Below are 14,959 nucleotides of genomic sequence, written 5' to 3'. Positions count from 1 at the left end.
ACAAAGCTAAATCTATGCAAACAGTTAAGGATTTCTTACAGGTACAGCCTCCCAGATTTAACAGGAACTGGCCTGCAAAGAACTGGTCCTTTCCAGTGTCAGACAGGCCACAAAGAGGCAGATCACAGCCCCAAGGTTCCTACAGGCCTAAACAATGGAGTGCTTCTACCTCCAAAAGCGGAGAGCAAAAATCACAGCCATACAGGAAACTGTCTGAATGATTTTACCCTGCCAGCACCAAGCACTTGTCTTCTGGCAGCTCCTTTGGGGGGAAAACTAGCACAATTTTTCACAAAATTGGCACATGATCACCCAGGACAAATGGGTCTTAAATATCGTATCACAAGGCTACAGGTTCTACTTTCACACCTTGCCAAGGCCAAATGGTATGCCAGACCCTGCCACGCAATCAATGGGCAGAGACACAAAAACAAGTTTCATCCCTCATGGACATGAGGGCCATTCAGCAAGTGCCACAGCAAGAGCAGGGACTAGGATTTTACTCAAGGCTATTCTTGGTGCCCAGAAAGGACAAAGCCTGGAGACCAGTACTGGACCTGTCTATCCTAAACACATTTCTGGATATTCCAAAATGCAAAATGTTAACTCTGTAGCAGCTTCTGCCTATGCTGGGCAAGAAGGCTTGGCTTGTGACTTTAGACCTGAAAGAGGCATATACCTGCATGTCCCAATTAGACAATCATGCAAAAGGTACCTCAGATTTATAGCTGGCTCAATGCACTACCAATTCTCTGCACTGCCCTTTGGCTTATCTACTGCACCCAGGGTCTTCACAAAATGCTTGGTACCAGTAATTGCATTCTGCAGACGAGAAGGAATACAAATTTCTTTACTTGGATGACTGCCTTATTCAAGCAGAGAACAAGGACATTCTACTACAGCGTCTGGCGTTTGTAAAAAGGTTACCAACAGGTCTAGGGTACACAGTAAACGAAAAGAAATCAAAACGCGTACTCTCTCAAGAGATAATATTCCTGGGTGCAAGCTTAAATACAACTGCCGAGATGGCTTATCTCACGTCAGCCAAACAAAGACAACTGACTACTTATTTCAAAATGTTGGCAACAAAGACCCAGTTATCCGCAAGAAAAATTCTGCAGGCTTTGGGCTTCATGGCTTCCTGCATTCTGCTAATTCCATATGCAAGAGTGCATATGAGGAAACTTTAATGGTGTCTTAAAAGTGTTTGGACTCAACATTGCCACAGCCTGGAAACAATAATTATCCTCATTCCCTGCCTGCAGCAGGAGTTTCGATGGTGGGCAAAGGCCTGTCCACCACAACACGGGACAGCCATTCGCCTTACCACAGCCAGGCAGACATTAACAACAGATGCAGCAGATTATGCCTGGGGGGGGGGCCCATATGGCAGGAAGATGTATTCAGGGCACATGGTCCGCAAGTCAAAGGCATCTACATATCAATCAAAAAGAGATGCTAGCAGCTCAAAATGTCCTGACAGCCTTCGAGGATCTACTTTATCCAGGACAACTACTGATAAAGACGGGCAGTACTACAATCATGTGGTACATAAACAAGCAGGGAGGCACACATTCCTACCCCCTCTGCAGACTAGCCATGAACTTGTGGAACACAGCATTGGCTTACCAAGTGCATCTGCAAGCACAATTCCTGCCAGGAACGATAAATACTCTGGCAGACGAACTAAGCAGAAACCTATTGGATCCACAAGTCTTCAGCATGATAACAAGGAACTGGGGATGTCAGGACATAGACCTATTTGCCTCTCCTCACAACTGCCAAACGCAGAGGTTCTGCACAAGTGCTTATTACAAGCAAGCATGGAAAGTGGATGCTCTGTCTTTCAGCTGGAAAAACCTAACAGTATATGCCTTTCCTCCTCTGCCTCTCCTCTCCAAGGTACTCCTAAAGGTAAGACAAGAGAAGCCAAAAATGATACTGATTGCCTCAGACTGGCCCCACCAGCAGTGTTACCCAATTCTAAAGAGCTTGTCTCAATGCCCAGCTTGGACATTACCTCAAATTCCTCACTTATTGACCCAACAAGACAGTCCGATACTGCACAGCCAACTCGGGACCTTAAACCTGGCAGCATGGCGGATAATGTAACCATTCAAGACGCACCTCTGTCTAAAGCGGTGATGGATGTTATTTTGGAGGCCAGGAGGCCTAGCACCAGAAAATCTTATGCAGAAAAATGGAAGAGATTCTGTGCTTGGAACCAGGCACAAGGTTTTGACACGATTGTTCCAAATATTCCTCAGATTTTGCAATACTTAACTGAGATGCTGGATAAAGGCCTTTCCTTTTCATCAATTAAAATTCATGCCTCTGCCATTTCAGCTCATTACAATACAGAACCACCTATTTTTTCTCATCCATTACTAAGGCAGTACCTCAGAGGGGCCAAAAACTTAAAACCTCCAAGGAGAGCACCAATACCTGCATGGGACCTCAACCATGTTTTGGAAAAACTCACACTGCCTTCGTTTGAGCCAGCCTCTGCAGCTGATATAAAATTCTTATCCTGGAAAACAGCTCTGCTTCTAGCGATAACCTCTGCTAGCCGAGTCTCAGAGTTGCACACACTCATGGCTGTGGAACCTTTTATCATTTTCCATCCTGACATAGTTTCTCTTGAGGACAAACCCAACATTTATGCCTAAGGTAGTGGGCAGTGTGGCCCTTAACCAAACAATTAATTTGCCTACCTTTTATCCAAACCCACAGAATAAGGATGAGAGACTTCTGCATTCTTTGGACATTCACAGGCAGCTACGCTTCTACTTGGACAGAACCAAAGCTTTCAGAAAATCTCAGCAACTTATAGTGGCATATGCTGCAGGATCACAAGGAAAGCCTATCTCAAAGCAGACTATTTCAAAGTGGATAGGCCACTACATTCGTTTTATTCACAGCATGGCACATCAGTGCCTAAGGGCATTAGGCCACATTCAACCAGAGCAGCAGCCACTTCAGCAGCATTCCTCAGAGGAGTACCAACCAAAGACATCTTAGAGGCTGCAACTTGGAGTTCAGTGCACACTTTTGCAAAGCACGATCACTTACCTCTCTACTCTAAATCCAGGACAGGCTTTGCCATTGCAGTTCCGCAGGGCCTCATAGCCTCTCCTAATCCTATTTAGCCCAGCCTCCCAACCTTAGCTTTGGGATTCAACCCAATTGTAATGACTGCAACAGTGAAACACGATGAACATAGTACAGTTGTGTACCTACCATAAATGTAGATGTTTGAGAATTCACTGTTGCAGTCCAGGTTACCCACCTACCATCCCCCTTTCCTTTGCTGGGACTTATCTGTACTTCTCTATTCTATACAACCTATGTGGTGTATTTACTTGTAGATGAAGGAACAGTTATTTTTTTGTGTATTCATGCTTATTGGCATAATTTAGCCTGCCATTTTGGGGGCACCTGACATCTGGGGCAAGAAAAACTGAAAAAAATGGCATCGGCTGCATCTTTTATACTCCTGGCACACTGACGTCAGGGAGGAGGTGACAGCAACTGACGCCAGACCTAGACTTTGGAACTCAGGCCTACTGCGGGTAGCCTGCCAGCAGGATAACCCAATTGTAATGACTGCAACAGTGAATACACTCGAACATCTACATTTATGGTAGGTACACAACTGTACTTTCTCTTTAGTTTACTCAAAAGGCCGTCACTTCACTGCAAACCTAAGACCCATCCCACCAGGGCAATTACCACTTCTACTGCCTTTGTCAGTTGTGCCTCTTTGCATGGGATTTTTGTGGTAACAACTTGGTCAAGTGCCATCTGTCCAGTCTGATCCAAGAAACCCACAGGGTAACCTAGAAGACTGCATAGATTTGTTGTTGTAAGTACATAACTGCCATGTTTTTTTTTTTAATCCTGCAGTGTTCAACAGTCTGTTTAAAGTAGTGTTAAATTGCAGAGATAAGACTTTTTACAGAAAACTGAGTGTTTAGTTCCTGGCCAAGTTGCTCTTCCTATCTTCCCTCCCTCAGTCTGCCATAGTATCGTATGTCCTACCTTACGGGGTTCAGCTAATTAACTACCTGTGCCTAGCAGTACACTTTGTCTGGTGTGCTATTAGAGGTGTTCCTTTATGCGTCTTCTGCCTGCTGTCATTTGACGATATTTTCACAGAAAATAGGAAATTAATGTCAACTCACAGTACAGACAAAGCTAACCATTTGTGAAAATGTGGCCATTAAAATATTCTGTTTGAAATGTTTACTGTTTATATGTAAAGATGACATTGTAAACAGTTAACGCTGTTTTGCATGAAGTTGCTGTAAGGTCATAATTCCCGGCTGTTGTAGCAACAAACATAGCAACTTGACTTTTCTAGCTAACAAATGGACACACAAACGCATTGTGCTTGTAAACCATAGGACTTTGTGCATCTTTCCATGCCAGCTGCATTAAGCACCCAAACAGCTACTTGAACTCTGGTCACCTGGGCTGAACTCGGGGTTCTTTCCTTCTGTGCCCCAGAAGATGGCACCTTAATTTTCTTTTAAAATTGTATTGAAGGTTTACTGTTCAGAACTGGCAAAATATTTCCTAGCCATCTGAGAAGATATGCTTGAAGGATACATGAATCGCATTTGGAAATAGAGGAGTGCAGAGAGAAGGAAAGATCTAATGTTTTGTCCAACAACATTGACTAAAACTTGACTGTCATGCTGTCTGCAGTACATGCCATAATATTTCACAAGAAGTGATGGTGACTAATGGGAATCACTGTTGTCTTGGTGCAAAAAGAGTATCTTCATGCTTGAAGTGTGGACACACATTTGTTCAATTTCAAAGAAGACTTGTATATTGTACATGGCGATCATCTTTCCATGATTCCTGAAATAGTGACAAGACATAATAAATGGGAGTGACAAGTGGAGTACCACAGGGTTCAGTCCTGAGTCCTCTCCTGTTCGGCATCTACTTCTCTGAAGTACAGGCTAACACAGAAGGTCTTTGGCTAACTAAGTTTGCAGATGACTGCAAACTAGGAGCCATAATCAAAACTCCTAATGTGGACATCGTACAAAAGGGCCTCACTGAGACAGATGCCTGGTGTCAAAGCCATGGCCTCAAGCTGAATGCCAAAAAGTGCATTGTCATCCCCTTTGGTAAAAACTCTGTACCCATGAACTACCATATAGGCGGTAGTCTACTCAACACTGAAAGTGTGATGAGACCTTGGGATACAGGTGGACAGTAGTCTCTCATTTGATAATCACATCGCCACAGTGGTCAGGAAATCCTTCTACGTGGCACACCTCATCACAAAAGGTTTCTCATCCAGAAAAAAGGTCATTGTTCCCCTCTACTCATTACTCATTAGACCCATTGTAGAATACAACGCCCCTTTTGGTATGTACCTCACAAGACATCTACAACAACTGGAAAGGCTGCAGAAATACCTCACAAAGAGGATTACTGGCCTCAAACAGATGCCCTACGCAGACAGTCTAAAAAAAACTCCAGCTTTATTCCGTCTCATATCGCCTACTCAGAGGTGATGTCTGCCTAACATACAAAGCTATGTCAAACCCAGAGCTGTTGGACATGCTCCTCTTAAAGAAATCCCAATTCCTCTGAGCTACACGCTCGGGACCTAAACCTAGTCACCACAATAAATAGAACATGCTGGAGGGATAGATTCCTGACCCGGAGACTTCCCATTCTTTGGAACAGACTACCTATCTATGTCAAACAGAACTCCTCATTAGCACTCTTCAAGAAAAATCTGGATGATTGGAGGGGAAATAGGAAATTCACCCTTGGGATCACTTCTGTGGCTCTGCTTGACAGGGGCACATGAAAATAATTTTCTTGGGTGACAAAAGCCAGGGTACCTTTTTGGCTAGGCTTGTATAAGCCCTAGGGCCAATAGCCTAGTACATACCCATGAGCCTTTGAGTACTTCATTAACAAGTATATTCTTGAGACAGATGCTTCTGATTTTCTCTTATTTGACACTGGCTTGCAGTGCAAAAGTCAGGAGTTGAGCAGATTTTGTGTGAACGGGAATTCCAGTATAAATCATGTAAAACAATCTATACTTTAATGTACAAGTTGTGAAAACTATTTTGATGCTGAAAAATCTTGGGAAAGAATAGGAGTAGAAGCTGTGAAGATTTTTATTCCCTAATTCTGAAATACTATGTTGTAGGGACTCTGTTCAGCTCTGTTAATGGAGCAGGATGATAAAAATGCAAATGACCTATTCTTACCCAAAAATCGGTATGTAGTAGACAAAATGCTGAAAAGACAGCAGGGTTTGCAATGCTGCTATGAAAAACTTTAGAAGACTTAACAGGTGTATATGTTGCATATAGTTTTTTCCTCTGGTTTGTTTTTCTTACTTCTAATTGTCTTCAGCTGAAGTTGATGGGGAAATGTCAGCTAGATGTCAGTACTGTTACAAGATGAATCTGAGAACTGATAAAGGCAGGGAGCCTGCAGCTGTTGTTTTAACCAGGTAGAGACCGCGCAGCAATAACCATCTCATAAGATACGATGTCCAAAGTGTGTAATGCTGTTAAATACTAGAAATATTTAAGACCTCTACAGATGAGACTACTGATGAAAGCAGGCAGTTACATGGACTGCTAGAGAGTTAATGTACTAAGGGCTAAAAGTTGCATATAGCTAAAATCTTTTAAAAATTTCAGCAATGATATTTTGATATATAACCCATGACATGTTAGTATAGAGTGAAGGTTAATGTAATTAATGCATGACATCTCCTAGATTGTGTAAATGTGAACATTTTAAAAGGGAGTATAGAATATGGAAGCTCTTTAAATACTGATGAACTAGATACAGACAGCTTGTCATATCTACATTTATTTTCTATAGAGCTCAATTCTGAAAATAGATTTTGAGGTTAGTCAGATAGCGTCTTATTTATGTGGACATCTGTGATAAACTAGGTCAGTCTTGAGACTTTCACACTTGACTACAGTGATGCATCACCAAACGCCATTGACTGCAGGTAGTACTACTGGAAACAGTGCAGTCTTTCCCTGTAGTGTATTTAAGCAGCATGAATTTGTGTTTTGGGGTGGGAAAGTATGCGCTCTGCCTGCTGTGATGACTTGCCTTGGTTTCGCTTATTGCTGATTCAACCTATGAAGACTCAGTCTCTTGGCTGTCTGAGCAGGCTTCTGTACGTTTGGGTTATGCTTTCCATGCACATTTTATGCAGGCAATTGGTAGTTCAATGAAATTGTAAATGGAGTTAAATGTTTGACTACTACTTTAAAATGGTAATTTCATTTGTGTTTTAAAAATGATACCCTAGCATTCAAATGGAAATGCATTTTAACTCTAACTTGATGTTTTTGTTGTTAAATGCTTTAAAAGTTTGGTAGATTTGCAGCATATATACTTATTTTTCCGTATGTTGGACAGCTTGTAATGTTTTTTCTTATTCCCTTTCATTGAAATTATTGAATAATGCACTCACTTTGAAGCCCATATGCTGTATTACTTAACCTTTCAGTTGTAGTGATCATGTTCTGTTAAAAAAAAAAAAATTGTGGATTAATAGAAAACATCGCAACACATTGTAGCAAAGTACTGGATATCATGTGTGAAAATTGGTGAGTTCTGCTTATGAAAAATGTTACTTGAATACTGAATGTTACCAGCCCCATTAGTTAAAATGTGTGCATTTCTAAAATGACTTTTGTTAGTTAATATATATAGACAGAATTGCAAAATGTAGTTCGAGACCGTAATAAATTTGAGGCTTTGCCTTGTGATAGAATATGGACACAGTGCAGTAAAAGATAGCAAACTTTTAAAGTTGTTCCAACGGTTCATTACAATTGTATATTTTCAATCACTTTTAGCCAGATTTTTACATTCTACCCTTTATCGTGAAAGATTGCATAGATTTTATTGGAGAGGAATTTTACAAATGTTCGCATTTGAAATCCTGGTAACATTGGCTGTATATAACATTTTATACAGGGTCAGAAAAGAAGGCAGAGGCCTGATATTCTATGTTATCCCGTCTAGAAGAGGAAATGGCTGTGAAGTGGTGTCCAGTAGTGCTGTAGCTTGTAGTAATAGGAGAACTGCAAATGCCAGAGTTTTATAGTTGGCCCAAGTAACAGAAAATTACAAGAAATATGGGCCTTCATCTACCCGATTACATTATGGCTGCTGTTTGTATGATGTAAAAAAATGTGAAGAGAAGTACAAAAGAGATGCATACTACTACAGATCAGCAAGGTGTTAAAAGTCTTAGCTGATTATATTTCCGGAAAAAGCTTTAAAATAAACTTGGGTGTGTTGCGGGGTGGAATGCTGGACAATGTTGTCTGATGTACCCGAAGTAGTTCAGAATCTGACAGAGTAGTCACTAATTTTGTTTTCTTCTTTGTCAATTACCAGTACACATTATTATGGTTCCAGAGGCTCCTTGGTTTTGCTATTTATTGTTGATGGAATATTCCCTTGTTAAATTCACAATGTGTATGTATGACATTGAGTTTAGTGTACATTTTAAATGTGCCATTAATTTTTGCCAAATACCACATAAATTGCAACAAGCCTGCAATTTATGGATTAAGCTGCACAGAGTACCAGAATTTCAGATTAGGTGCTGTCCCTTTTGAGCACTGCAGATTGATGATGATTACTTAGGTTTGAGCAAAGTACAGAGTCTGAATCTTGTCCCATTATAATTTATTGGGGTGCATTTGATGGTACTTGTTGACTATTGTGATGTGTTCAGAAAATTCTGGCTAGTAAAAAAAAAAATTACCGGAAGCAATTTTTCTTTTTTTTTTATCTTTTCGCTACTGGTGAAGTATTGACTTCCCCGGAGCACACGGAAATCCAGAGCAAATTGTTGCCATTACATTTACATGGTAGGAATTTTCACTTCTTGCAATTGCTGTTTCAGGGATTCTCAAAAACTAGCATTTATATGAATAGCAGTAAAGCCCCAGTGTTGTCATTTATTTAACAGATGTGCGTCAATGAACTATAAACTGGTAAACAATTGTAAAGCAATTTTTATTTTGCCAAACAGTCTAATTATGAATTTTAAGGAAAACCGGCAGTCATGTGGAACTGTATTACCCCAAAGTCGAGTACTTATTAAAGTCTCTGTTAAGGCACTTGGACTGTTGAGTTAAAACTCCTTTTCTTGCAGTATTTTTGTCTGGAAAGTTTTTGCTGTAGCTGCCTTGGCTAACTGCTGGATTTCTTGACAGTTTAGCTATACAGCACTTTGGGAATTGTGTTAACCAGACTGCGTTTGTTTTGCTTTGGGATTGAGTTAGGTTACCTTTTATCACTGCTCTACTTTAAGGTTTGAGGTAAAAGTTCTGTGGTGCTTGTGAATTAAACTGGGTCTTAAGGGATCCCACATGAGGGCTTCATTAGAAAATTGACCAGGAGCCAGATTACCAGTTAAATTTGTTTGTGATACTAGCAATTTCTCTTTTGTGGTAACTAGTCTAAATGTGCGTTCAGCAACCCAAAAGTATATTTGTCGATGTTCTTGGCAAATAATTTGTTTCTGTGCAATTTTATTAGCAGAAGAGAGCGGGAATGCTGGATGTTCTTCATCTCACATTGCTGCAGTCCTTACATATGGGTAGTCCGCTGTCCTCTGTCGGCCCGAATACCAAAGTATTAGGCTGACGTCGGTCATGGGCGCTCAGATCTGACATCAGAGCGTCAGGGTATAAAAGCGCATGACCGACGTCATATCCTCAGTCTTTTTTGCCGCATGGTCCGATGCAGAAGCAGCGTTGCAAGTGCCGTTCGGCGTTCTGAAATTTTCGAATTCTGAGTTTCAGACCGAAACCAAGTTGGGCTAAGTACCCCGTTGGGGAATATTTTTGTTTTTTCTTGCCTCTGTTAATTCCGGATGTCAGAAAAAGTGAATAATTGTATTTCTTGTGGGAAACAGATACCGCATAGGGATTATCACTCTCTTTGCATTCCTTGTTTGGGACCGGACCACGACGTAGTCGGGTGTCGGTTTTGTGCTAGGTTTAATAAGCGCACTATAAAAAGAAGGTTAGATTGTGCTAGGTTAGTCTTTGGTAAGCGGTGTAATTATATTATACTGTCGGATCCTCCGACGCCCGCTTCCACGAAGAAGCGCAAAGACAAATCCTTGAAACCTAGACAGGTTGATTCATCCGTTTCGGACGCCGGTCCTGCAGAAACTACTGCGGAGCAGGTGGATCCGGCTGAAGTTTCTGTTGAGTCTCAGGGGGAAACTTTGAATGTTCTTCATCTCACATTGCTGCAGTCCTAACACTTGGGTAGTCCGCTGTCCCAGTCGGCCCGAATACCAAAGTATAAGGCTGACGTCGGTCAAGGCGCATTAGTCTGACGTCAGGACGTCAGGGTACAAATGCGCATGACCGACGTCATATCCCCAGTCTTTTTTGCCGCATGGTCCGATGCAGAAGCAGTATTGCGAGTGCAGGTTGGCGTTCTGAAATTTTCTGAAGTCGGAGTTTCAGACCGAATCAAAGTTGGCTAAGTACCCGTTGGGAATATTTTGGTTTTTCCTTGCCTCAGTATTTAACCGGATGTCAGAAAAAGTGAATAACTGTATTTCTTGTGGGAAACAGATACCTCATAGGGATTACCATACCTTGTGTATACCTTGCTTAGGGCCTGAGCACGACGTTGTTGGCTGTCACTCTTGTGCTAGATTTAACAAACGCACTATAAAGAGAAGATTAGATTGTGCCAGGTTAGTTTTTGGGAAGCGTTGTAATTATAACATGCCGTCGGATGCTCCGACGCCCGCTTCGTCTAAAAAGCGCAAGGACAAAGCAGCAAAGCCTAGGTTGGAAGAACCGTCTGTCCCGGACGTCGGTTCTTTAGAGGGCTCGGTGGAGCCGGTGGTTCTCCCAGAAGTTCCTTTGGATTCTCAGGGAGAGACTTTACTGTTACAAGATGTGTCTTCTCAGGAGGTAGGCCAGGCTGAAGGGGCTTCTCAGGTAGCTGTTCTCCCCTCCCTTCCTAAGGTGGTTAGGCCCTCCCCTTCTGTTTCCAAGGTTTCTTCTAGAGGCAGGCCTGGGTTAACTTCAGTGGGGGTCTCCCCTAGTTCTTCAGGATCTCTGCCTAAGAAACATATGCTTAAAATGGCAGAAGATTTGATTACTATGAGTCTCAGGGGGAAACTTTGATTTTACAGGATGTGGCCTCTCAGGAGTCGGGTCAAGCTGAAGGGGCCTCTCAGGTTACTGTTCTCCCTTCTATGCCTAAGGTGGTTAGGCCTTCTGCTACTATTCCTAAGGCTTCTTCTAAGGGCAGGTCTGTTTTGCCTTCCTCTGGTGTCCCTCCAGGTACTTCAGGGTCTGTGCCTAAAAAGCACATGCTTAAAATGGCAGAAGATTTGATTACTTTAATTAGAGGTTCTATGCCCCCTCCTGATAAGAGGCCCAGGGTGGAGCCAGAGTTGGAAAGTTTGGAACAGGCCTAAGATGACTCAGACTCTTCTGCTGAAGATATTCAAGATTTTCCCCCTTATTCGGACTCTGATGCAGAGGATTCCACTCCTTCTGCTTCTCCTCCAGAGGATTTTTTCTTTTTCAGAAACTCTGCATTCCATGAGGGAGCATTTTAAGTGGGAAGGACAGGATTTCTCTGCTTCACGGGAGGGGCTTAGGGAATTCTTGTTTTTACCACAGCATAGACCCTTGGCTATACCTCCTGTTTTGGATGTTGTTCAGGATGTTTTCTCGGAGGCTTCCCTTAATCCAGATTCTTTGCCTCCTGCGCCGGTTAAACCGGACAGGTATTACAGGGTGCCTGAGGCTCATAAATATCTGTATAAGAGTCCTAGGGCAGACCCAGAAACTATTAGTCAGGGGTCTAAGGGTGTTAGAGCTTCTGTTGTAAAGAATCCGGTTCCTCTAGATAAGGAAGCTAGAGCTTTGGATAGATGGGGTAAGAAGGTGTATACCTCTTCTGCTTTAGCAATGAGGGCTTTAAATTGCCAGTTTCATATGTTGAAATATCAGAATTTCCTCCTTTCTCAGCTAAAAGCTAAAGTGGATGCTTTGGCAGAGGGCATAGAGTGTAAAGAATTGCAAGATTTAGTCCATGTCTCTGAACAGGTGGGTAAGCATTCTTTGCAGTGTGGTTCTGATGCTGTACAGGCCTCTTCTAGGGTGGCTGCCACTGGTTCAGTTCTTCGTAGGCACGCCTGGCTTAAGGATCAGAATTTGTCCGAGCATGTTAAAACTAGAATTCTGGATGCCCTTTACAGTCTGAAGTTTTGTTTGGTCCCCTGTGGAGTCGGTTTTGAAGAAAATGGAAGACAAGGCTAGGTCCATGCAGACTGTTAAAGGTTTTCTTGCAGGTGCAACCTCCAAAGTTTAGTAGAAATTGGCCTACTAAGGGGTGGACCTACCCTTCTTCTGATTCTCAGTCTAGGGGTAGATCTAGACGTGGCAGGGGCAGAGCTCACAGTACATTCAGGCCTAGAACTTGGAGTTCACCTGCACAATCTGCAGGTGAGGGCAGGGGCCAGTCCTTTCGTAAACAGGCCCAATGACCTGCATTTCCAGCTGCCAGATTCTTCTTCCCTGGCAGCTCCTTTGGGAGGTAGGTTAGCACTCTTCAAGCAAAACTGGCTTTTAGTCACCCAGGACAAATGGGTATTGGACATTATACACCGAGGCTACAAGTTCTATTTCCATACATTGCCTCCTTTCAAAGGCATGCCAGACGTTCCTCCTCGGCAAAGGATAGAGGCTCACAAGCAGATTTCTTTACTTCTTCAAATAGGAGCTATACAGCCAGTTCCTCTGTCAGAAGTGGGACTAGGATTTTATTCTCGCCTGTTTCTAGTACCAAAGAAAGGGAACACGTGGAGACCAATTTTGGATTTATCTATCCTCAACACTTATCTGGACATTCCAAAGTTCAAAATGCTGACTTTACAACAGCTTTTACCTCTGTTGGGAAAAGATCACTGGATGGTAACTCTGGATCTCAAAGAGGCTTATCTTCATGTTCCTATCAGGCCCAGTTGCAGGAGGTACCTGCGTTTGGCTGGAAATTTACATTATCAGTTCTCTGCATTGCCCTTTGGCTTATCTACTGCCCAGAGTGTTCACAAAGGTTCTGGCTCCAGTGATAGCCTTTTTCAGGTTAAGAGGAATACAGATTTATCCTTATTTGGACGATTGCCTGATTATTGCACAACACAAGGACGAACTTCTGCATCATCTACAGTATGTGATGGTAGTGTTAAGATGCCTAGGGTATTCTGTGAACGAAACAAAGTCCAGTCTAGTACCCTCTCAGGACATGTGCTTTCTGGGTGTGAGACTGAATACAGCTTCCCAGATGGCCTTTTGACCCCGGACAAACAAAGAAGCCTTTCTCTTTATTTCCATCAAATGTCTCTACAGTCCAGGCTGACTGCAAAGACAGTCCTTCAAGCCTTGGGGTTCATGGCATCTTGTATTCTGGTGCTTCCCAATGCCAAACTGCATATGAGGAAGCTTCAATGGTATCTCAAAATGTTTGGACACAACACTGCCAAGATCTAGACACTGTCATTCAGATAATACCTTGCATTCAGAAAGAATTTTTGTGGTGGGCTCAGGAATGTCACCTAAACAAGGGACTCTCTGTGACCCGACCAGAGGCGAGTCAGATTCTAACGACAGATGCCTCGGACAAGGCTTGGGGAGCACACCTCAATGGAAAATGGGTGCAAGACACGTGGCCTGTCAGACTTCAACATTTGCATATCAACTTGAAGGAGATGTTAGCAGTCCAATTTGCATTGATGGCTTTCAAGGATTTACTTCACCCAGGACAGGTGTTGATTCAAACAGACAACACTACTGTCATGTGGTACATCAACAAGCAAGGGAACCCATTCGTACCCTCTTTGCAGGCAAGCGATGATTTTGTGGGAGACTGCTCTGTTTACACCTCAATCTTCAGGCAAGGTTTCTACCAGGAGCACAGAACTCCTTAGTGGATGTGTTGAGCAGACAAATTGTGGATCCTCACGAGTGGAAACTGGATCCTCATGCGTTTCAAAAGTTGACAGTGTTATGGGGGACTCCAGACATAGATCTGTTCGCTTCTCCACTAAATTACCAGTTGCCAAAGTTTTGCACAAAAAGGTTTCATCCCACAGCTTGGAAGGTGGATGCTCTATCATTCAGTTGGAGCAATCTTCATGTCTATGCCTTTCCACCTCTGCCTCTCATTCCCAAGGTACTCCTGAAGGCCAGAAAAGACAAGCCATCCATGATTCTGATAGCGCCGGATTGGCCTCGACAGCACTGGTACCCACTACTGAGGAGTTTGGTGCGGGAGCCTCCATGGCCTCTGCCTTTGATTCCGCATCTTTTGTCTCAGGAGGGCAATCACTTCCTCAATGTCAAGATTCAGTCTCTGCATCTCACAGCCTGGCATCTTCTGTTTTAGACCCTGGAGGGTCTCAGCTTCCACAACAAGTTTTGAATGTTATTTTGGAGGCCAGAAGGCCTAGTACAAGGAAAGTTTACGCTGATAAATGGAGGAGATTTTTCTTTGGAGCAAAGCGAAGGACTTTGATGTTTCCAAGCCTGATTTAAGTGTTTCTCTTCAATATCTTACTGAGTTATTGGACAAGGGTTTGTCTTTCTCCTCGATAAAGGTTCATGCTGCAGCCATTTCTGCTCACTATGACTGTGACCCTCCTTTATTTTCCCATCCTTTGTTTAAGCAATTTCTTAGAGGGGCAAAGAACATAAGACCCCACGTAGAGCTCCTACTCCTGCTTGGGATCTCAATTTTGTGTTGGAAAAGCTTACTCTACAACCTTTTGAGCCTGCAGCTACGGCCGAGTTAAAGTATTTATCATGGAAGACTGCTTTTTTGTTGGCCATTACCTCTGCAAGAAGGGTTTCTGAATTACAGGCCCTTATGGCAGTGGAAC

General features: G+C 42.8%; 1 protein-coding gene and 1 non-coding gene across 2 annotated transcripts in view; both read left to right on the top strand.

The window, feature by feature from the left end:
* WDR43 (WD repeat domain 43) overlaps nt 1-14,959 on the top strand; it is a 1,886,673-nt gene that overhangs the window by 158,347 nt on the left and 1,713,367 nt on the right. The gene's annotated exons all lie outside the window — the stretch shown is intronic.
* LOC122792583 lies at nt 7,106-7,183 on the top strand. Its single transcript, XR_006363391.1, has one exon. It is a non-coding gene; the product is annotated as a small nucleolar RNA SNORD53/SNORD92 (small nucleolar RNA).

The sequence above is a fragment of the Protopterus annectens genome, chromosome 1.part2 (genome assembly GCF_019279795.1).
Source record: "Protopterus annectens isolate FY-2018-M chromosome 1.part2, PAN1.0, whole genome shotgun sequence".
Lineage (NCBI taxonomy): Eukaryota > Metazoa > Chordata > Ceratodontiformes > Protopteridae > Protopterus > Protopterus annectens.
Note: the sequence above shows the minus strand (reverse complement) of the source record. Positions and strands in the feature narration are given on the sequence as shown.